Source organism: Dendropsophus ebraccatus, chromosome 1 (assembly GCF_027789765.1).
Source record: "Dendropsophus ebraccatus isolate aDenEbr1 chromosome 1, aDenEbr1.pat, whole genome shotgun sequence".
Taxonomy (NCBI): Eukaryota; Metazoa; Chordata; class Amphibia; order Anura; family Hylidae; genus Dendropsophus; species Dendropsophus ebraccatus.
The window spans coordinates 211,290,592-211,315,362 of record NC_091454.1 but is presented as its reverse complement, the minus strand read 5'-3'; the positions used below and the strand labels follow the sequence as shown (position 1 = coordinate 211,315,362).

The following is a 24,771-nucleotide window of genomic DNA, read 5'->3' as shown; positions in this document are numbered from 1 at the left end:
TTAGGGCTCTATTACACGGAGTGCAGAGCCGTATTTACCATTAGGCACCCGTGGTCTGGAGCCTAGGGCAGAACCTTGCAGGGGAGCAGCAAGCAACTTTTTTTGTTTTTGTTTTTATTATTCTAGTCTCCCACCTCCCATTCAGACTTGCAAGTAAATCTGGCATCTTTTTGAGGGGGAGTGGTGTATGGTAGTATTGGTCAGGTTTGGTGTGGTGGTGTTATCCAGTCACAGTATGGTGGTATTGGTCTTGTCTGGTATGGCGGTGTTATCCAGTCACCGTATGGTAGTATGGGTCAGGTGTGGTATGGCAGTGTTATCCAGTCACAGTAAGGCAAAATTGGTCAGGTCTGGTATAGCTGTGTTATCCAGTCACAGTATGGCGGTATTGGTCAGGTGTGGTATGGCAGTGTTATCCAGTCACAGTTTGGCGGTATTGGTCAGGTGTGGTATGGCAGTGTTATCCAGTCACAGTGTATCGGTATTAGTCAGGTCTGGTGTGGTGGTGTTATCCAGTCACAGTATGGCGGTATTGGTCAGGTCTGGTATGGCGGTATTGGTCAGGTCTGGTGTGGCGGTGTTATCCAGTCACAGTATGGTGGCATTGGTCAGGTCTGGTATGGCGGTGTTATCCAGTCACTGTATGGCGATATTGGTCAGGTCTGGTGCGGCGATGTTATCCAGTCACAGTAAGGCAGTATTGGTCAGGTCTGGTGTGGCGATGTTATTCAGTCACAGTAAGGCGGTATTGGTCAGGTCTGGTGTGGCAGTGTTATCCATTCACAGTATGACGGTATTGGTCAGGTCTGGTGTGGCAATGTTATCCAGTCACAGTATGGTAGTATTGGTCAGGTCTGGTATGGCGGTGTTATCCAGTCACAGTATGGCGGTATTGGTCTGTTCTGGTATGGCGGTATTATCCAGTCACAGTATGGCGGTATTGGTCTGTTCTGGTATGGCGGTATTATCCAGTCACAGTATGGTAGTATTGGTCAGGTCTGGTATGGCAGTGTTATCCAGTCACAGTATGGTGGTATTGTCAGGTCTTGTGTGGTGGGGTTATCCAGTCACAGTATGGCGGTATTGGTCAGGTCTGGTGTGGCGGTGTTATCCAGTCACAGTATGGTGGTATTGGTCAGGTCTGGTGTGGCGGTGTTATCCAGTCACAGTATGGTGGTATTGGTCAGTTCTGGTGTGGCGGTGTTAAATGTGACATCTAAAGCTATTACCTACAAATCTACCAATCCTAATGCTAATTGGTGAGTGAAGATGGGGCGTCTTCAGGTTTAGTACCTAGGGCAGCAGCAACTGTTAATACGGCCCTGACAGAGCCATAATCGGCCAAAACGGGCCAATCCGGTTGATTGTCACTCCGTGTAATAGGAACAATGATCAGCTGATGACAAAGTAATACACCGATCTGTTCAGCATTTCTGTCTCTAGTTTATGCTGCCCTCATTAAAGGCGGCATAAACCTAGTAACAGATTACCTTTAAATATATGTGAATGAAATGTCTTTAATTTTCTGACACCAGTTGATTTGAAGCAAAATAAATTTCTCCGGAGCACCCCTTTAAGTTTATAGCCTAGGTATCGTTTTTTTTTTTTCAATGGCGCCAAGAACATTCAGCTAGTCCCTTCCTTTGGTTTTCTCCGTAGTCACATACTGGTCTAGTACGGTAGATGCAGCTACATCCATTGCGGCTCACGATGAATGGAGAAGCAGGGAGTGAGTGCGACATGAGTGATGATGGAGTGCGTGGGATATTTCAGGAGAGTTACGTGGGTAAAACGTTCATTGAGGAGATGCTGATTATAGCAGATTTTTTTATTCTTCCTGGCTATTTATAACACTCATTTAAGGATTTTTTCCTTTCAGCCGCAAACAGAATCTTGGAGCCAAGAACTGAAAATTAATCTGCATTTCCCTCTACTCCTCCTCCCGCATCTGATTCACCTGTCAGCGGCGTTTCTCCACAAGCCAACGCATAAAATGACATCGAGTATGACTGCAACGATTTACAACAAAGGAAAGCTGAATGTTATTATACTGCAGTGCGAGATCCTATACATTATATACTGCAATCAGCCAAGCAATGTACGGCAGGGAACCACTCCTTCTATCAGAGGACCAGCAATGTACAACCAGGTATATAGAGAGTACACGGCAGGATAGAGCATTCCCAGGGAAGAAGAAACCAGAAGACACTATTGAAGATTATGATGCCCTATATCCCCATGTCTACTCCATATACCTCGCTATATCTCCTCCTATTACTCCATATACCTCCCTATATCTCCTCCTATTACTCCATATAGCCTCCCTATATCTCCTCCTATTACTCCATATACCCCCTATATCTCCTCCTATTACTCCATATATCCTCCCTATATCTCCTCCTATTACTCCATATATCCTCCCTATATCTCCTCCTATTACTCCATATATCCCCTATATCTCCTCCTATTACTCCATATACCTCGCTATATCTCCTCCTATTACTCCATATACCTCCCTATATCTCCTCCTATTACTCCATATATCCCCTATATCTCCTCCTATTACTCCATATAACCCCCCCTATACCTCCTCCTATTACTCCATATAACCCCCCCTATACCTCCTCCTATTACTCCATATAACCCCCCCTATATCTCCTCCTATTACTCCATATACCCCCCTATATCTCCTCCTATTACTCCATATACCCTCCCTATATCTCCTCCTATTACTCCATATAACCTCCCTATATCTCCTCCTATTACTCCATATACCCTCCCTATATCTCCTCCTATTACTCCATATACCCTCCCTATATCTCCTCCTATTACTCCATATATCCTCCCCATATCTCCTCTTATTACTCCATATATCCTCCCCCATATCTCCTCCTATTACTCCATATATCCTCCCTATATCTCCTCCTATTACTCCATATACCCCCTATATCTCCTCCTATTACTCCATATATCCTCCCTATATCTCCTCCTATTACTCCATATATCCTCCCTATAGCTCCTATTACTCCATATAACTCCCTATATCTCCTCCTATTACTCCATATATCCTCCCTATATCTCCTCTTATTACTCCATATATCCTCCCTATATCTCCTCCTATTACTCCATATATCCTCCCTATATCTCCTCCTATTACTCCATATATCCTCCTATTGCTCCATATATCCCCCTATATCTCCTCCTATTACTCCATATATCCTCCCTACATCTCCTCCTATTACTCCATATATCCCCCTATATCTCCTCCTATTACTCTATATACCCTCCCTATATCTCCTCCTATTACTCCATATATCCTCCCCTATATCTCCTCCTATTACTCCATATAACCTCCCTATATCTCCTCCTATTACTCCATATACCCCCTATATCTCCTCCTATAACTCCATATATCCTCCCTATATCTCCTCCTATTACTCCATATATCCTCCCCTATATCTCCTCCTATTACTCCATATATCCTCCCTATATCTCCTCCTATTACTCCATATATCTCCCTATATCTCCTCCTATTACTCCATATATCCCCCCTATATCTCCTCCTATTACTCCATATATCCTCCCTATATCTCCTCCTATTACTCCATATACCCCCTATATCTCCTCCTATTACTCCATATATCCTCCCTATATCTCCTCCTATTACTCCATATAACCCCCCTATATCTCCTCCTATTACTCCATATATCCCCCTATATCTCCTCCTATTACTCCATATATCCTCCCTATATCTCCTCCTATTACTCCATATACCTCCCCTATATCTCCTCCTATTACTCCATATATCCTCCCTATATCTCCTCCTATTACTCCATATATCCTCCCTATATCTCCTCCTATTACTCCATATATCCTCCCCCATATCTCCTCCTATTACTCCATATATCCTCCCTATATCTCCTCCTATTACTCCATATATCCTCCCTATATCTCCTCCTATTACTCCATATATCCCCCTATATCTCCTCCTATTACTCCATATACCTCCCTATATCTCCTCCTATTACTCCATATAACCTTCCTATATCTCCTCCTATTACTCCATACATCCTCCCTATATCTCCTCCTATTACTCCATATATCCTCCCTATATCTCCTCCTATTACTCCATATATCCTCCTATATCTCCTCCTATTACTCCATATATCCTCCCTATATCTCCTCCTATTACTCCATATAATCCCCCTTTAATTAACCCTTTTTGTGGATCTTTCAACAACACTTCCTTTAAAGGTGTTATCTAACATTAAAAAAAAAATCACAGCTACTTTCTTTCAAAAACAGCGCCACCCATGTGCTCAGGTTGTGTGTGGTATTGCAATTCAGCTCCATTTACTTCAGTGGAACTGAGCTGCAATACCACACCCAAACTGAGAGGCCATGTATTTTTTTTAGCCTGGATAATTCCTTTAAGTGTGTTCCAAGCAGTGTTCTTTCTGCCTGTTCTTCTCTCTCCCCCTGGATCACCTCTGCGGTCACACGTGTCGGAGCAGCACTTTCCGTCTCACGTGGACACCAGGACACTTTTCTGTCCCATTAGAGTTATTGGTCATTCTCCTCACCCGGCGCGGAGCGGTGATAGCCGGGATACGGCTGTGGTACATTTCAAGTAGGTGACAGATAACTCAATTTTCTCCTTTCAAAGCCAGATTTTATTGCTGGAAATAATGCTACCTTTCCCTCTATAACAGGGCTATTTATAGTGCTATATTTAGGTAGTATATCATTTTTTAACCGTTTTTTGTCAGGACAAAAATTGAATTTCCTCCGTCATGAGAAGACGCAGGGAGGAGGACGGTCACGAGTTTATCATCATAATGTCCACATTTAGTTATTTTATTGCTGAATATGGTCCTTTACTATTCACAGTGTAAGGAATTACTAGACAAAGAGGACATTTTGATGTCGCTCATCTGCTGAAGGGGGCGCCACTGAAGGCCTGGCAACCAAGGCTTGAGACTATGAGATGCCTGTGATGCCTTAATAAGCCAGATGTAAGTGGCATTTAAAATAAAAAAAACAGACTTAGGCTATGTTCACACTATGTAAAAACAACAGCCCTTGTTGTGCAAATAACAGGCGTTGTTTCAGAAATGATGGCCGTTGCTCTCACAACGGCCATTGTAATGAAATACGGCCGTTTGTTTTTAACAGTGTGAACATAGCCTTAGGCTGGGTTCACACTACGTTTGTGCATTTTTCTCATTTGTTTGTGCAAAAAACGGATGGAAAAACTGATGCATTTGTGTGCATCTGTTTTTTCATTGACTTCAATTACAAAAAAGGATCAAAACACATTTTTTTTAACGTACATAAAAACGTTTTTGACCTTATTTTTATATTTGTGTATGTTAACCCCTAGACGACCCTGGACATACCTGTACGCCTTGGATGACTGTCCCCAGACAACCCTGGACGTACCTGTACCTGTACATCTTGGATGCCTGTCCCCAGACGACCCTGGACGTACCTGTACCTGTACATCTTGGATGCCTGTCCCCAGACGACCCTGGACGTACCTGTACCTGTACATCTTGGATGCCTGTCCCCAGACGACCCTGGACCTACCTGTACCTGTACATCTTGGATGCCTGTCCCCAGACGACCCTGGACGTACCTGTACCTGTACCTGTACATCTTGGATGCCTGTCCCCAGACGACCCTGGACGTACCTGTACCTGTACATCTTGGATGCCTGTCCCCAGACGACCCTGGACGCACCTGTACATCTTGGATGACTGTCCCCAGACAACCCTGGGCATACAGGTACGTCTTGGGTTATGAAGTGTTAATGACATGCTGCAGCAATCGCGGCGTTTAAAGTGACACTGTCACCTCCTTTTTGCATTCTGACATCTCTACACAGGTGTAATGGGTAAATTTAGCAGTTTTCATACCTTATTTTATATCATAGGTCATGGTGCTTGTTCAAGTAAAAAGTCATCTTTTATCAACTGCAGATTGTGTTAAGTGGGCGGGGCCTCGCGCCATTAGCGCCACGTAGCCCCGCCCGCAACACCACGGTTGGCCCCGTTGTGGGCGGGGCTAAGTGACGCTAATGCCGCAAGGTCACGCCCACTTAATACAATCTGCAGTTGATAAAAGGACACTTTTTACTTGAACAAGCACCATGACGTATGATATGATATAAGGTATGAAAAGCGCTAAATTTATCCTTTACACCTGTGTAGAGAAGTGAGAATGCACAAAGGGGGTGACAGTGTCACTTTAAGTGTAAGTAACAGGATCAGCTCTTGCCACTTACCGATCGGGACCCCCACAGTGTGACTGCGGGGGTCCTGATCGCTGTATCGGACCACCGGAGGTCTCTTACCTTCCTCCATGCGGTCCGATCGGCGCTCTGCTCATTGAGTCTGCCACAGGCTGGCTCAATGAGCAGATTGCCTAAAACACTGATCAATGCTATGCCTATGGCATAGCAATGATCAGTGTATGCAATCTATTGATTGGATGTAAAATAAACATATTAATAATATAAAATAAACATATTATATACCATAACGTGCGTACTTGTCCGATCTAATAAAATATAACATAAAATATACCTTATGGCCAACGGCGTACACAGAAAGATGGAAAAAGTGCCAGGATTACCTATTTTTTGTTACATTATATATATAAAAAAATTAATAAAAAGTGATCAAGATGTTCAATTTACACAAATATGGTATTAATAAAAACTAGAGATCATGGCGGAGAAAATGACGCCCCATACAGCCCCGTAGGTAAAAAATAAAACCGTTATAGGAGTCACAATAGGCCAACTTGGTCTTCAAAGGGTTAAAAAATGGATACGTTTGATCTGGGTTTTTTTTTCATAATGGAAGTCAAGTCAAAACAGATAGACACAAATGCATATGTTTTTCCATCCATTTTTTGCAAAAAAAAAAAAAAAAAAAAAGGGTGAGTAAACCGGATTGGAAAAACAGTGAACATAGCCTTAGCTGAATTTTCAAAAACTTTACTTCTATTTCTTCTAATTATTTACATTTTATGTTTTTTTTTGTTGTGAAAGAAAGCGTTGTGACCCAAAATTTGTCTAGTTTACAGCTGGTGACCTTAGAAAACGTATAGAATTATAGGTTTTCTTGGGATATTTCTCTATTTTCTGGAAAGATCGGCTACAGAGTAGAGATGAGCGAACCTGGAGCATGCTTGAGTCCATCTGAACCCGAACTTTCGGCATTTGATTAGCGGTGGCTGCTGAAGTTGGATAAAGCCCTAAGGCTATGTGGAAATCATGGATATAGTCATTGGCTGTATCCATGTTTTCCAGACAACCTTAGAGCTTTATCCAAGTTCAGCAGCCCCCGCTAATCAAATACTGAACGTTCGGGTTCGGATGGACTCGAACCTGAACCCGGTTCGCTCATCTCAAGTCCAGACCTTCAGTTCTCATCTGGAATATAAGATTGTAATTCTCCTTTTCCTCTCTTTTTATCTAAGCTTAACAAGTGAATAATTAATAAGGATGAATAATTAAAATATTAAAAAAAAATTATTAGAATTGCAGTCTGAGGAAACATCTTGGTCTTTAGTTAACCGGTGTCGGAGCAGAGAGAGCCACGTGTAATGTTGATGCATCGGCCACGCTCCGGCACCTTGCTGCACTAATGTGGTCAGTATATAGGGGGTGATGCAGTTCTCATAATCAGCACCTATTGTAGTTGTGGTGATCACAGTAGGATCTTCAAGGGGTTTCCAGGATATAACGTAAAAGGCAATTCATACAAAAGGTTTTTACCTCGGCACTACAGGTCCCAGTACGCTTGTGGCGTGTACCGCTAGTAGTTGACTCTAGGACTCTCACAGTGCTCTATCATCCGAAGCAGGTAGAAGACTTACTTTGGAACTTATCTTCAATGGAGAAGTGAAAGATGAGGCACTCGTGTATCCTTGAACAATCCGTAACTTTATTCCACCATTAGTTACAACAGGTGCTCATGGACGCGGTCAGGTGAGTGAACGGGCGACAGCCTGTTTCGCGTGATGACGTTCATGCTTCCTCTCGGCCTTTGGAGGGCCGAGAGGAAGCGTGAATGTCATCACGCGAAACAGGCTGTCGCCCGTTCACTCACCTGACCGCGTCCATGAGCACCTGTTGTAACTAATGGTGGAATAAAGTTACGGATTGTTCAAGGATACACGAGTGCCTCATCTTTCACTTCTCCGTTGAAGATAAATATATAATGTAAAAGGGTCTGCCAAGGGTTCAAAAACAGCACGGCCCCTGTCAAAGATATGCTAGCAATACCTTAGACCGATACAATAGACCTCATAGTCAGGACAGGTCTTTCTTTTTTTTTTTTTTTTTAACGCTAGTTATCTCGCCCAATTCATCTTGGATATAGTATAAAGAGCCATAAAGGAAAAGGAAGGAAGGATACATATATTATGTACCTCTTTATATTTCAGTTCCCATTTGTGGAATATCATTGAACCCTGGAAATAAATGAGTAAAAATTGTGGTAAAAACGGAGTAATAGATCTTCCCACCTAATAGAGTGCATGGTTAGAGAGGCTCCTCTGTGTCTGGTGTATTCCATCCATGAATAAAGGTGACAGGCCAGAAACGCATCAGATGGTGGACTGCACTTTATTCTTGACATCAATTTTGATATGGAAGAATAAAGCTGAAAGTTTGAACAGGTTGAAGTGGTGTATCAAATATTATTAGAGGCAATTTTTTGTTTTTAAGAAATTTAACAAGGGTTATGATTGCAAGTTGTTGTGCAATATATTCTGATTATTTTTTTAAAATATTTTTTATGTGTAACTCAACATTATACGTATAGCGACTAGGTGTCTCCCTTCACTGCGCATGCGTGTCCACAATCAGTACTACTGCAACAAGATTGAACAACTGATCAACATTGTTCCAAGTTTTTTTTGTTTTTTTTTTGACTATTTTGTTATGTATGTAAAGTACACAGCAGTATCTCTCCGTATATTCTGCACTCTCTACTGCAGGCAGCCAGGAAAAGGCTGCAAAGCTCATTTTCCACAGCAGGACTGGTTTTACACCGGCAGTCACAATGCTATCGACACCTACGACTCTTAGGCAGGAATTACCCACTCGGGTATAGCTGTGCAAGAAAATGTAGTCTTGTACGGATGTTATTGGTCTTCTTTTCAGCATGATTGCGAAGTGCTTGGTGGTAATGGTATGTATATTTAGCAGCAGCCGGCACTTTTCCTATAACTCTCTATCAAGGAGCCAGGTGCGTTTTATAATTTAATTGTAGAGGTAAATTATAACGGACTAGACGGCAGACGGCAACATATATAGAATAGAATAGAGAGATTCGATGGCCGTATACACAGTTATGGAAGGTTTCATTGAGGGACATAACAGATCACTGACCTATGCATGATTGTATTCTTGGTCCATAGAGGTAGGAAGGTTGTAAAAAAATTGATTTATTTGAATTGTAACTCATGACTGATTTCTTTTAAAGTGCACCTGTCCCAAAAATCTCTTTTGACATGTGATCACACTGATCACAGCAATTTTCATTGTTCAGATCCGCTGGGATCAGGAGATACATCCACGGACAGACTGCAGCAGCCATGCCATCTATATACTGGCAAACGTAACATGCCAGCTCTCACCTGGTGCACGGACACCAAGGAATTCTAGACTTGAAAATTTTATAAAAACAAAGATCGATGACTACAGCTCCATAGCCGAAACGCGACAGATCTTTTGTTGCTATTTTCATGTCTAATGGATGAGATGCATTTTTACAGGATGCAATGAAAGTAAAGTTTTAAGGGGTAGGATCACTGTTCGTGCTGGACCATATACTGGTATCCCTGTTAATATATATATATACACATATATATATATATATATATATATATATATATATATATATATATATATATACACACACACACACACACACACACACACACACACTGGTGTCACCTTTTATTGTATTCCTGTGTTGTCTATACACTGATGTCACTTTTCATTGTATTCCTGCCTTTTGTCATAAGGAGAAGACTGTTGAAAAGTTTTCTTTACAGAAGAGGAGTTGTCAGCTTATTATTAGGCTTAGTGGCCACATTGAAAACTGTAAGATTTCAGGATTTTTTTTAAATAGGTGGTGATGTGGAAAATGTAAAAACGCATTATCAAAACTTCTGTAAAAATAGGTTTAAAGTGAAAGTAATGCTACATCACTATGGGCTTTGTACATGAAAGGATCTGTACTGGTGCGGGGATGCCGGTGGTGCTATCCTTTTTTTTTTTGCACCAAGAAAAGTGCTGGTCTATTCCCGAGCACTGGCCTGACATGAAGCACTTGGGGGTGGCCTGCTGTTGTGACAATCTCCCCTCTCTATTAGAATCAATGGATCCGCGTCACAGAGGGGAGGAGGTTTCATCACACTGGGGGCTGGCGGGCCTGCCCCAGTGCTTCATGCTGGGCCGGTGGGCATGGTGGGCTCAGGAACTGGAACCAGGCAGTGGTTGAAAAAAAGGACCGCGCCACCGGCATCCGTGCGCCTGCGCCGATCCATTCATATAAAAAAACCAAGATGATGCACCTGATGATACATTTGCTTTAACATAAAAAAACTTAATCAATAGTTTTAATCTAGCCAAGACATCTTCACCACAATACATGATTTTCATCAACGCTGGAATCTTGGTCTGAGCAGGAATAGACCAAATTGTCTTACTTATGTTTCTCTCCTAGTGACGAATAAATCCTTGTTTTCTTGGCGCCTGTCCACCCTTTTACTAAATGGTTCTCATTATAAAGCCACCAATGTAGATCCCGAGGTTAAACAAGGTTCATAGTAATTAACTTTTTGCAAGAAGCCCTGAAGGCTTCCTCGCGTCTGCTCTCCACCCTGCCAATAGTCTTGCAGGGTACAGTCAGTTATTTATATTTTATAAAGCACCAGAAGTCTAAGCTATTGATGCAATATTGGATGGCGGTGTTTCACCATTTTCAGATCTGCTTTGTGAAGACTTCTTCACTGGTAATTAGCGAAACAAAGTATCTCCGTCATCCTCCTCCTCTTCTCCCGAGTGTACCAAATGTGATCTTTTCCAGACGATGAAAAAACAAGTTCTTATCTGCGAGACTGTGGAATTCCTCATTTACGTTTTCTCCATGAAAAAATATTTTGATTTTAGAAATCTCCTTTTTTTTCTCCGTAATCATAAAGTCCCTGCGGCGATTTTCAATTTTTAAAAAGCACTGCCTTTAAATAATTTAACTCCAGATATTTTGCACAGCTTGAAGTAGTTTTTACACCGAAACCACACGCTGGAAGAGCAGAGGAAACGGACAATGTTAGATTAGTAGCATGGGGCGCTCTTCGTCCACCGCAATACAAGACTATAATAAGGGGAAAGTGCGCCTTTCATAGAAACACGTCAAAATATAGGCTTTGTAGCGGGAGTCACCTGCCAGAACATAAGGGTCCACAATATTCCTTAACTTTTTATATCTTCAGGCTATATTCTCCATTGACTTCAGTAGAGCTGTATTCAACATCTCTTTCATCACCTCAGGGCTTAGAAACCCATGTTGAAATACAGTATAAGTGTCAGGAGTCAGCATCGGCCAGCATGCGCGGCTCCTGACAGTGCTGCAGCGTGATATCCAGATCCCTGGTAACCAGGCCGGCCAGTTGCTAGACAGCGACCCTAGCATCTCTTGCTGCCGCCGGGGCTGGCTGCGGTTGGAGCAGGATGGCCCAGGTGCTGTGTATGTTTGCCATTATGCTGACTGGCGGCCAGCACCGCCAGTCAGCTCTGTCAGGGGGTTGGGGGCTGGGGTCTCTGCCCCAATCACGCTCCAGGGCTGGGACTCCAGCCTTCATAAGAATACTACCCCCATCATGCCCCCTTGCCTGCGATATAGCCTCCTTGAGTGTGACTAAGCTAGCGTTGTATCCTGATCGTTATTCCTGGTTTTCCTGATTTTGGCTTGACTTTCTGACTATCCCCCGCCTACTTCTAATTTTGTGCCACAACGACCTATAGATTCTTACTTGGCTTTTTGGGGCTGAGACTCCAACCACACATACAAAGCTGACTGGCGGTGCCGGCTGCCAGTCAGTTAATTGCAATAGCGGACGCCAGTGCTGCTTGGCCGGGGTCGGTGACGCCTCGGCAAGATTAAAGGATGCTGCCACCGCGCACCTGGCAGCCGGCGGGGCTGGTCGTCTCGGATGCCGTCGGCATCGGGAGCAGAAGGAGGCCGGCCACAAGCTCCGGCAGTGCTGGGAGCCAAGTGTGACGGACAGCTCCTGACATTACCCCTCCCCATAGGGAACACATGAATGTTTGCCCGTGACGTGTATGTGTATCCCCTGCATTTATACATATAGGCTATGTTCCCACCACGGTACATGGGAGGAAAGGCATCCGTCTCATAATACTGATGGTTGGAAATAATAATTGATTATTATTTGCCGGCCGTAAGTATTACAAGATGGTCGAACATAGCCTTATAAAGTTTTAGGAGCCAGTGCCAGACTGAGTCAGACAAGTCTACTACTGAAGGGTTTTTCTATAGGGTGAAATGTCACATGTTGGGATTGTAAGATGTGACATTTTGGGCTTTTTTGTGCTATTTCCGTTATTGTGTGACAAATAAATATACTAGATGTATTTTACTCTGACAGGTCGGTATGAAGAGAAAGTTCACACCTGTCATAGTCGCAGGGACATTTATCTGATGCTTTGTATGTTTCTGCTGCCCTTTATTGCGGTGTTCCATGTCTTACACTTCAATGAAAGGGTTTTTTGCGGAAGTCGATAACGTATGGGTCATTTTTACTGAAGGAGAATGTTCCTTGTATGAGCGCTCCAGTATGTTGAATGGTAATTTGTATCTCCTGTGCCATAAAAAGAGTAAAGTCTGTATACAACGTAAGTATGGTAAACATACTGGTTATAGACCAAAAACAAGACGAAAATGGTCACTTCTACCTCTCTACATCCTCCACACACATCAAGAGTTGCATCTGTTCACGCTGTGAACAAGACCAACATGGCTGCCAGTAGTTATATGGTCTTGGAGGAATTTTTGCTGTTGAGAGTAATTTAGGATATCAAGTTCTAGAGTTTTACAGATGATTGAGATCCACAGATGTGTGGCTGCAATTTGCTTTAGTTTTAGGCTGTGTTCACACTGCATTTTTTATATTTTATGCAATTCAAAAAGCAATAGGGGGGCTTCTTATTAAAGGGGAATGATCAGCAGGTTAGACAAATTTAACTTGCTGGTAGCCCCCTATTGCGCAAGAGATGCAGAGAAGTAAGGTATGTCTCTTACCTTCATCCTCTGTGTCATTCCCGTGCTGTTAGTAGTTTAATCCTTGGTCTGGAGAACTGTTAGGAGCACCTGGGGGCGGATCAACACTCTGTGGGCAGGGCAGTGCTCCTAACAGTGCCCCAGACCGAGAATTACAATGCTAACAGCACGGGAACGGCACAGAGTATGAAGGTGAGAGACAAACCTTCCTCCTCGGCGCTGGTGCAATACGGACATATCGTCTAACCTGCTGATAGTTCCCCTTTAATCTTTTCTTTCTTAGATCCATAGCCAGTTTTGAAATCTGCAAAGTATTAACACAACCTCAACCTCAAGATTGTTTTACTATTAAAGGGGTAGTGCGGCGGTAAAGAATTATTCACAGACTAACACACATTACAAAGTTATACAACTTTGTAATGTATGTTATGTCTGTGAATGGCCCCCTTCCCCGTGTCCCACCACCCCCACCCGTGTACCCAGAAGTGTGGTGCGCTATACTCACCTGTCACGTGCCGACCTCGGTCTCCGATCCTCAGCAGTGACGTCTTCTTCGGGCGGCCGGCGAACAACTCCGTCTGTTCCGAATGCCGGACGCCCTCTGCAGCGTCATCTGATGCTCAGCCGCGATTGGCTGAGCATAACTGCGCTCAGCCAAACGCGGCTGAGCACAGTTGTGAAGCGGCGGAGCGGGAACGGGTGGCAGCGACTCGGCCGTCCGTCCGAAGATGACGTTTGGCACAAGATGGCGGACGGCCCTCGACACTGATCAGGTAATGTATAATGCACCAACACTTCCGGGTACACGGTTGGGGGTGGTGGGCCACGGGGAACGGGGCGATTCACAGACATAACATACATTACAAAGTTGTATAACTTTGTAATGTGTGTTATTCTGTCAATAATTTCTGAGCGCCGCACTACCCCTTTAAAGCAAATCTGTACTGACAACTGCGCCCCACCCCCCACCAATACCATTTTGATGTCCTCATCAAGGCATGTCTGATCAGGGGGTCTGTCTGACTCTTGGGGCCGGTATTCAGGGTAAAAACAACTTTTATTCTGGCAATTTAAAGTGAATGTACCATTGACTAAGTGAATTTTTTTCACTACCTTGTCATTGCTGGCATGCAGATCCTGGTGCCACAGTCCAGTATTTTCAAAATGCCACCTGATTTCTGCACTCTGTGATTGTTTCTTCCTGTGCACCGGCACTGGACGCAAGCCTGGTGCCCCCAGTGTAATGTATCCGTGCCATTAGAATCAAGCTATGATGCGCCTCCATTAGAATCAAGCCTGGACGCGTCACCGAGGGGAAAGAATATTGACAGGGGGGAGGATGTCTTTGGAGGGTGCCGCCTCGAGTGCATAGAGTGTCCCTCTGCACATGAAGAAATCATGCCAAGCAGCGTTTGGAAAAATGGACCACATCACTGGGATCTCCACGCCATTGCCGACAAGGTACTGGAAAAATTTTTTACTTAACATTCACTTAGGTAAATTCCCTTCAAACTGTTTCAGAGCTTGATGCATTAAAGGGGTAGTGTGGTGATAAACTTTTTTTTCACTAAATAACACACATTACAAAGTTATACAACATTGTAATGTGTGTTGTTTATGTGGATGGCCCCCTTCCTCCATGTCCCCCCCCCCACGCTTGAGTAATATAATCACTGTCGACCCCTTCCATCCAGGCCGCCATCTTGGGACGATTATGTCACTTCAGGAGGCTGACCTGACTGCTCCGGCCCTCCCTCATGCCGGCTCCCCTTCGGCACGTCATCATCTGCTCAGCCGCGGGCTACAGCCAATCAAAAGCCTGCCGATGCACATGATTGGCTGTAGCCCCAGACGTCTTCTGTTATGCTCAGCCAATCGCGGTTGAGTAGCTGATGACGCACTGGAGCGGGTCGGCATGAGGGAGGGCTGGAGTTGTAATGTCTGTTATTTAGTGAAAAAAGTTTTTCACCACACTACCCCTTTAAGTTTCAAATTTTGGTCCATAGAATATTGTCCGTGCACAGACTGTAATTGTGGAACGTGTGACTGCCCCTTTAATTGTTAGTTATGCTACGGCTACATGAAGACTCTGTTGACTTTCACACAAACTGTAGCTCTTGTCCGTCTCCCTCTGACTGGCCTCAACCCCTTGACGATCATATTTGGAGAGATTCAGAACCAAGACGTATCATGTTTTCCAGATGATAGGAATAAGAATTCCAGTCTTGCATTCCCGGCATTGCCAGTGGGGTCGGGCCAACAAATTGTCCAAAAACAGCATTGATTCAGCATTATCTGTAACATCTCAATAGTTGCAGGCGTGGTGAACAGATCGGCACGCACTATTTTGAGAACAGCGTTAAGAGGCAGCTGGATTGAAGCACCCGCAGATGTAATCACAGCTTCAGGAATCCTGTCACAGCCTCCACTCGCTGAACAAGACTTTATTGTTTAAGGAGACAAACAGAGAGAGAAATTATTATCCAGTGTTAATGGGAAGGATGGAGACTTTTCTTCTACCTCCTCTGAAAAAAAAATGCTCTTGTGGGGCCCTGGGCCCACCCCGAATACAAAAGATATATGCTAATTCCAGTTCCTCAGTAGGCCGGCTCGCCGTGTCAGGTAGCACGCAGCGGTAAGCCTAGCACGGCCAAATTTAGGTGCATATGACTCACTGTTGTGCAAGAAAAGATTTGAAGTGACTGCAGGAAGCGCGTTTCAGTGTATTCAGTTTGTGCCGTATACATAATGTGAGCACACCGAGAAATTCAGAGAATTTTCTGACATGAGAGGAAAAGGACTGAGGGGGAGGGAACACTGACAGCGAAAGTGGGGAACGTGGAAACTCAGCAGGTAAAAGAGCTACTTGAGCTATAAATATTCTCATCCTCCACCATCACTGCCCTTCTTTTACAGAAGTTTGAAATGACTGCTATTGGCTTAAATATAAGGTGATGTTAAAAATAAAAATTAAAAAAGTGACGTAGAGCTTGGTGCATAACCAGATGCTATGGGACTGCAAGGTTCGGAATGGTAGATGCTGCAAAAGTCAATGGTGGGTATATCCTATAGATGCTATACTTTCCCTGGGGACAGGAGCTGAAGAGATGATCTGATCATGGGCTTACCAATCCAGAAAAAAAAACAAAAACAAAACAGAAATTGCTCAGCCACAAAAAAACAAAAACAAAACTATACTCACCGACCCCCAGCTTCCATCTGGAGCCTTCTGGTTTCCCATTGCTTCTGTCTTCTTTCTGCTTCCGTGAACAAAATTTTGGCTGCCCAGGCATGATGGGAATTGTAGTTTTGCAAAAGCTGGAGGGCCGAAGGTTCCCTATCCCTGATCTATAACAAGTAACCATCATTTCCAAATCTCCCCCCCATTCATCACTCACACTCACTTCACTGGTAAAATCTGTCTTCAAGACAAAGTGACAGAAAGGCTGGGACGCTGCTGCTTCTGGTGGGTGTTATACTGTATCTCACTTATCCTTCTTGACTGCATTGCTCAGTACTGCCGTATAATGTCTTCCATGCTGTTATTGCTTTTGCAGGTGTGATAGTATAAAATTGGGTTCATTTTAGGTGTAACAAAATTTGCCAATTGCGGAATTTTCAGCCTAGAATGGTCGCACCCTACCTTCGAATATATGGATCAAGAACATGCTTTCCTTATTCACCAATGTGCTAAGCTTAGTGAACCAAGAAGTCAACCATGGGATCATAGAAAAGAGTCTGGGGGCAAAAGCACTCGGATATCTGGTAGTTGGGGATGTGGTGGCACTGACCAGCATCTCCTGAGCCTAGCACTCACAACCAGTATTGGACTGGCAGACCAAAGGACCCCTCCGGTGGGCCCCCAGCTTTAGAACCTGCACAAACACTGACATGTGGTTTCTCATTGGTTCCTCATTGGTGGGCCCTCAGGATCATTTCCTCTGGTGGGCCCCAGATACACCAGTCCGACACTGTTTAAAACCCATTTTGCATGAAAGTTTAGAGTATAGCAAGAGAGTAAGGTTATAAAAAAAAAATTCTTTCGACTGACCTAAGAACCTCTTTAACTATTTTCCGGATCGTTTTACTAAGCAGGGTTAGAGTGGTGCATAAATATGTTGGATTGCAAATGCAATTTGATGCGCCTCATTGTCTGCCTATATCCGTAACTAGCATCATTGACCTTATATACAGCTGGATATATTAATAGATAACTGAAGAAACAGGGCAGGAAGATATATAGATCAAGCAATTTATTCATTACAGTTGGATCAATTTTATGCTTGGGGCTTACTGATCGATTCCCCGGTATCCTGCGCTGTATGCCAGCACACTTGAAAGGTTGTAAAATGCAAAGCAATTGGATCCACGGCCGGCAGAGCATCATTCAGCTCCGTCTACAGCTGGAGTATACATGAGTATACATGAGTGTACAATCTGTGAAATGATTCGGGAGTTAAATCATCTTATAAAGAGAATAAAAGACCAAGATCCGCCAGCTTCACATCCGTGTTACCGATGCAACACCAGGTCTCCCTGCCGTTCTTCTTAGCTGACCTTACTCCAACATAGGAGTCTAAGTTTGGTTTGGTAAAATTATAGAGAGCAGAAGTCAGATTTGGTAAGACATGAGGTACAAGCATAATAGAGACAACAAAATTACAGCCGTCTAAGACCAAACATATCATAGGTAACTCCTATACTATTAAAGCGAATCTGTATTGGAGGGTACCCGCCCCCAAACCGCCGATACCGTTTTGTATACTATATAACGCCATGTCCATACCGTGTTGGCCTTCAGTATTTTGTAAAAAAAAAAAAAAAGACGTTATATTCCAGCAGCATGGCAAAGCAGGAAATTAATGGGGTGAGGCCTACAGCATCCCAGCCCTAGACCTGCGGCACCTCTCCCAGCTCTCTTTATTTTCAGCATACCCCTGGGCTGAATAGAGGCGCTGTAGGCCTAGGGCACGGATGCTCTAGGCCCCGCTTCTTTGACTCCCAGCACTATTGGAATAAAACTTTTTTTTCACCCAAATACTAGCCCCAGAATAAGGCCGACCCACGAATCAGACATGGCGTTATAAGGTGTATAAAATGGTACCGGTGGTTTGGGGTGGGTACCAACCAGTACAGATTCCCTTTAAAGGGGTTATCCAGGGCTAGAAAAACATAGGATCCTGGTGGTCCAGTCTAATCAGGACACTGTTACATGGTGCTCTTCCTCAGACCCCAGAGCTGTACTATCATGTAATGTCCTACTATGCCACCACGGCTCTATATTTGTTGCATTGTAGACTAGTGGTAGTCCATTAAATAAATCTAACAAAACTATAGATAACCTTCATGCCACGTTTAAGTTGACTGTTTATCCCATTTGCTATACTGGTGAAATGTATGCATCTAGTTACATCTCACGTTACATTGGGGAGGGGGATCTGCATAATCAATGTATGATATAAATAGAGATAATTACCTCTCCTGCCGGTAAGAGCTCTTATAGGTAGTAATCTTTATAACCAGAAAAACATCCGGCTTTGTTGTAAACACTTGGATTACTGTTCTGCCTGGTACCTTGATACCTCACGTCCCAGTCACAAAAGACCAGCAAAGGTCTGGGTATCAAAACATCTAAATACAATTAATACATAAAGGCAGTTACCTGGCAGCCATGTGATCTCTCATGTTACCTTCAATAGTAAATACCGATAGTATCGAAAAAGCTATAGTGCAATATACAACATAAGGCCATGTTCCCACGACGTAAGTTTTGTATTATTCACAAACCGGCAACAACGGCCATGATGAATACAAAACTCACGTGCACTACAGTCTAAAGGGAATCCCGGCCAGAGTGTATACACATAGTATAAGCTCTGGCTGAGATCCCTAGCGGCCGCACGAAAAACTGACATGTCAGATTTGTGCGGCTGCTATGGCTATGGTGAATTGGGATGCTGGTGCACATGCTTCCCAATTCAGCACAAATGAAGATCATCACAAACACCGGCCATTCTCGAGGTCCTGTTTTGAGAAAGTGCCGAAGCGCGAAACTGTTATCAGGAAAACTCCCGCACCTTCCGCCATCTCTCCCCTCTCTGTGTCCGGATGAAATAAACTTACAGTTTGAAGCCTATAGACCTGGTGAGGGCACAAATCCATTCTTCTATTGTTTCCATTGTGCCTCAGTTTCTTGTTTGTGCACGCCGATCTTTCGCTCATACTGCGGTATGGACAGTGTCATATATGCTACTATTCCCACTGCTGACTTGCAGCTGGTGTCAGTGTCTGTTCCTACTTGTTATACATAACTACTATAATACTGCCCCTATGTACAAGAATATAACTGCTATAATACTGTTCCTATATACAAGAATATAACTACTATAATACTGCTCCTATATACAAGAATATAACTACTATAATACTGCCTCCTATATACTAGAATATAACTACTATAATACTGCCCCCTATATACAAGAATATAACTACTATAATACTGCTCCTATATACAAGAATATAGCTACTATAATACTGCTCCTATATACAAGAATATAACTACTATAATACTGCTCCTATATACAAGAATATAACTACTATAATACTGCTCCTACAGTATATACAAGAATATTGATCTAAATGGGAAATAAGAGTCTTCCCCTATGACTGGTATTATCCTTGATGGCTGAATCTCCATCTTGTCTGATTCCTTCCATTCCCCTGGATGCACCCTGATAAAAGGCTGTGTTATTTTCCCGCACTTTCTGGGTACTTACATATAATTGGTCAGCTTTCTTGGACGATGTAATTAAAGTAAAGTATTTAGGAATAATGTAGCAACAAGAAAGGTCCCGGAGGTCAGCAGACGAATATTGGAAACATTAGAGGTATATAGCTCCTGTTTAATAATTGCTCACAGCGATGTGCCGCCTGTCATTGTGCTTCCCATAAGGCTACCTTAACCAAAGCTATATTTAAAAGTCACTGGAGTAGAAGCGAGGAGACGAGAAAATCACAGTCATTTTGCAGAAGAAAGAAAAGTGAAAAACATATGTATTATACCAATGGCATAGGAGTAAAGTGCTACATAAGTGCTTACAGTATTATTGACCGGCAGCATTAATAGGAGGGTATTGTATCTGATATGGAGAGGTAGGAGATTAGAAAACATTGATTTCTTTTAGAAACAGCGCCACTTTAGTATATGGGCTGTGTCTGGTACTGCAACTCATGTGTTTCCTTTGCATGCCCTATAGTTACACTACTGCTTTTAGCAGATCCTAGGCCCTTTGTCTATTTACTATACAGTATATGTTTGTTCATATAGTTGGTGTGTTGGTATGTACACATACAGTGTGTATTACATATAAACAAAGTGTGTGTGCACATACAGCCACGAGCCCTATCACCCCTCTAACAGGTGAAGAAAATAACACACTATGTGCTGACAATGGCTCCTAAGCAAGATTGGGATATATAATAGACTGTGCTGGAAAATAATAAAGTATTCTTACCTGTCCCTGTGGCCGCGCAGCACTGTTCCGGAGTACTATTGACGGCCGACAGCCACCTGCGGCTCTTTCAGCTGCAATGTCACGTACCCGGGTGATTGATTGTCTGCTCAGCCAATCGGTGACTGGGGCAGGAAGCCCCCCTACTCACTGACTGGCTGAGCGGGCAATCACTCAATCATGTGATGTTGTAGCAGGAAGAGCTGGGTACGTGACTTATCCGAATTCCAGCTGAGAATGACAGTAGGCGGCCGTCAAAGAGACCTGGAAGCTGCGCAAAAACGGGTCCGTTTACTTTACTATCCCCGCCCCCCCCCCCCCCTTTTTTTTTCAACTTCACGGGAATTCATTTTTAAATCAGAATTATTAGAAGTTGGGAACGTGTAACCATTGAGTGATCATAGTAGTGCCTGGTCATCTCTAACACTGCAGGTACTGTGAGGGGTTCCCATTGAGTGATCATAGTAGTCCCTGGTCATCTCTAACACAGCCGGTACTGTGATGAGTTCCCAATATATAGTGGTTAGTACACATTAAAAATGCTCCAAGACTTGACAGTAATCACGTGGATGTTACCTTGACAAGTACCACCTAAATACCCATTATACAGACCAAGTTCCCCCTTCATGGCAGCGGGGCCCCCTCATAGAAGCGCATAAATCCCTGTGGGGCCACACTGTAGGCATTGTTCAGAAAAGAGGAACATGATGAAGGGATTAGGGTGGTGACTTGGCCTTTAGATCGATATATCAATAGATTACGTGGAGTCTGAGTCCTGATGGAGGTGCTACAAGGGAGACCTACACAATGTTGGAAAGGTGTCATTAGTCTTACATATAGTAGAAGAATAATGGGAGAAAGATTGACTGCATTGGCTGCGGTGGAAATGGAAGTAGGTCATGTCCAAATATATATCTGGATAGGACAATGATGTCCAACCTTTTTGTATCTTCAAATAAAAAGAAGGTATCACCCCGTCTCCCTGGCATTGATTTGACTTCTTGATGGCAATGGTATATTTTCGGAATCCAGAGCCTCTATCCTTAAAGGGAACCTGTCACCAAGACAATGCTATCTAATCTTTTGTCATCATGTTATAGAGCAGAAGGAGGGGAGCAGATTGATATATATCTTTGTGGAAAAAGATTCAGTATAACTTGTAATATATTCATTGAAATCCCTGATCATTCTGTGTTAAGGAGTCCAGTGGGCGGTGTCACTTAATGGACTGGACTCTATAGCATGGAAACATCAGAAATTTCAATCAATAAATTACAAGTTATACTGAATCTTTTCCAATAAAGGCATATATCAATCTGCTCAGCTCCTTCTGCTCTATAACATGATGGGAATAGCTTAGGTAGCATTTTTAGGATGACAGGTTCCCTCTAAACCTTTGTTTTTGCTGCCAGCTCCTAATTCAGTACAATTGTTTACTTGCCTGATGACCATAACCTTAACTATCCTCAAGTATACGTGATGCTTCTTTAACACTCATTGAAGGCATCTAAACTTTACTGAGAGTTGAGAACAGCATTATTTTTAGGGCAGGAAAAACTAATGAAAAAACAACAAAAAACTAAACAAAAAAAGCAACTCTGCACAGTCAGTGATTCTAATCATCAAGATGAGAACAAGGAAGTTTAATCTCAAGAGTTTGGAGATTCTGCACTTTTGCTATGACTTGCCGCATCCCTAGGGGCTTGTATACGTGTTGTAATTCAACCCGGCATATTGGTGCAGCTTGACAACGATGGAACTTTTATGTAAGAGAGGTGAAGATCTTATAAAGTACAGCCCATAAATAGTTATCAGAACACTTTTATAATATATTGGGGGATGAAACGACTTCATTAGAATTTTATGTTCACTAAATGTTCCTCTCAGTAAAGTACCACTGACTGTAACCTGATAGAGAAAGGCACAGCCACGACCTACATGATTTATTAATGAATATGGATATCCAGCTGCAAAGTGGAGGCTATCGATGAAGTCAAAAAGTACTGTGCAAGACACCCTTCAAGAACTATAGAGAGGGGGGGGGGGGGGGGAAGAAGACAGAAAAAGAGAACAAAACAGAGCAAAAACAAAGTAACATGAGAAAGACGAAAGAAGGAATGAGGATGGAGAAGAAAACATTAAAGGGGAATTCAAACCTGCGGATAGCTCCCTACATAGGGCGTTGAGGGTGAAGGTATGTCTCTTACCTTCATCCTCAGTACTGTTCCTGTGCAGTTTGTAGTGTAATCCTGGGCCATTTGGAGCTACCTTTGGCGGGGCCCCTTCTAATAATCATCAATGGAGTGGGTCGGCCAGGGGCGGGCCGGATCGGTGCTCTGGTGGTGATAGCCCCGCCCCCAGTGCTTCAAATGGCTATACCAGACACAGGTCATTATCAAACAGCAGCCTAGAAAAGACATTGGGGGAAATGTATGAAAAGGCGTAAATGCCTTTTTTAGACGCAGATGGGGCAGATCGGCGTAAAAAATATTCACAAATGGTATTTTTGCAAATATTTTTCGCATCTGCCCCATCTTTGCCAGTGGGACGGAGAGGGGGCGTTATGGGGGGTGCGGCTACACGCAGAGGAGGCGTGGCCTCTGTGTGCGCCGCATTTATCATTTTTTTTCTGTGAAAAAAATGATACTGAAACCTACGCCAGCTCTGAGCACGGGCTCCGTGCGATCGGGATTTATGTAGAGGCAATGCGCCTCTACATAAATCCCCTGAGCTCCAGAGCTGCGGGGACATTTGTAAGCCTGGCGTAAAAAACAACGGACTTTATAAATGTCCCCGATTGTGTGAACATAGCCTTAATCTGGATGGCAAAGGCCCCTGGTATATTTACACATTGTATTTTGATCAGTATTAGACCACGACCACACAAAGTCTTTTTTTTTTTTGCCGTTTGCCATACGTCATTTTGAGGCCAAATAACGGCCGTCATGGTTAAGTACTCATATGGGGGCACAGAGCTGCACTGGGGGCCCGATGTAATTGCACAGATGACAATGGAGACAATGACGGGCATTGTTAACATTGGGACATGACCACAGAACGTCTTTTTTGGTTGTTTGAGGGCCGTTCTTTAGGAGGGACATCATTTCACGGCCAAATCACGTATATATATGTACAATGATGGCCTTTATTTGGCAGCAGAAAAAGAGGTTGTGTGGTTGTGGCCTTGGTGTGACTATGGATAGGTGGGCTAGTGCTTACATTATTATATTAGATTATTATTAGGCAATGGCCCCCATAGAACACGCACAGGCTACCACCGCAGAACATGCAAAAGGAAAAAGTACCATAGATTCCTTTCTACAACCTTCTTATAGGAACTAGGTAAGTGTCCCTTTTACAGCATTGGCCACAAAGGACATATTACCAGTTACCATGGATACCGTTTTATTGATGTACTCAAATGTAATGTATTTTATAGCTCATATTGTTCACAAAAAAACGAAAATTCATTATGATTAGCTAAAAAAATAAAATAAAATCTTTGTCAAAATCTAATCGGCAGCAGAGTGACGCGTTCCCAGCTCTCCGGGGAAGCCTAACGTGGAGCGTCTGATATCACTGGCATTGCCAGGAGCAATTTATTTTCCATCTTCGTTCCTTAAAGGCCAAGGGCCTAAAGAAATCTACTGGAGATGCGTATGTGGCCCTGAGGCCATTCGGGCTAGAGAGACTTGATGAAACTTCTACTTTCATCCTGTGATCTAATTCTGAATTCTCCCACACACTTTTTTTTGTCCTTGATAATTTCATAATTTCAGTAAGATTACGATGTAGAATGAGACTAGAGGATAGCGAGCCTGAGAAAGCAGCCACCCCACGGCACAGGTTAGGATCACGCCTTGTATCTAGAATGCACTATCCTTGGCTATCCTTGTGAGCAATCTTAAAGGGGTTGTCCAGTGAAACTTTTTTGT

The 24,771-nt window shown here is 43.3% G+C and overlaps 1 protein-coding gene and 1 long non-coding RNA gene across 3 annotated transcripts in view; both read right to left on the bottom strand.

Moving 5' to 3' along the window:
- PDE4A (phosphodiesterase 4A) overlaps nucleotides 1–24,771 on the bottom strand; it is a 570,117-nt gene that overhangs the window by 215,058 nt on the left and 330,288 nt on the right. The window lies entirely within an intron of this gene.
- LOC138768598 (uncharacterized) overlaps nucleotides 18,832–24,771 on the bottom strand; it is an 81,943-nt gene continuing 76,003 nt past the window's right edge. The window contains exon 3 of the long non-coding RNA XR_011359170.1: nucleotides 18,832–18,956. This is a non-coding gene — a long non-coding RNA (uncharacterized lncRNA). The remainder of the gene's footprint in view (nucleotides 18,957–24,771) is intronic.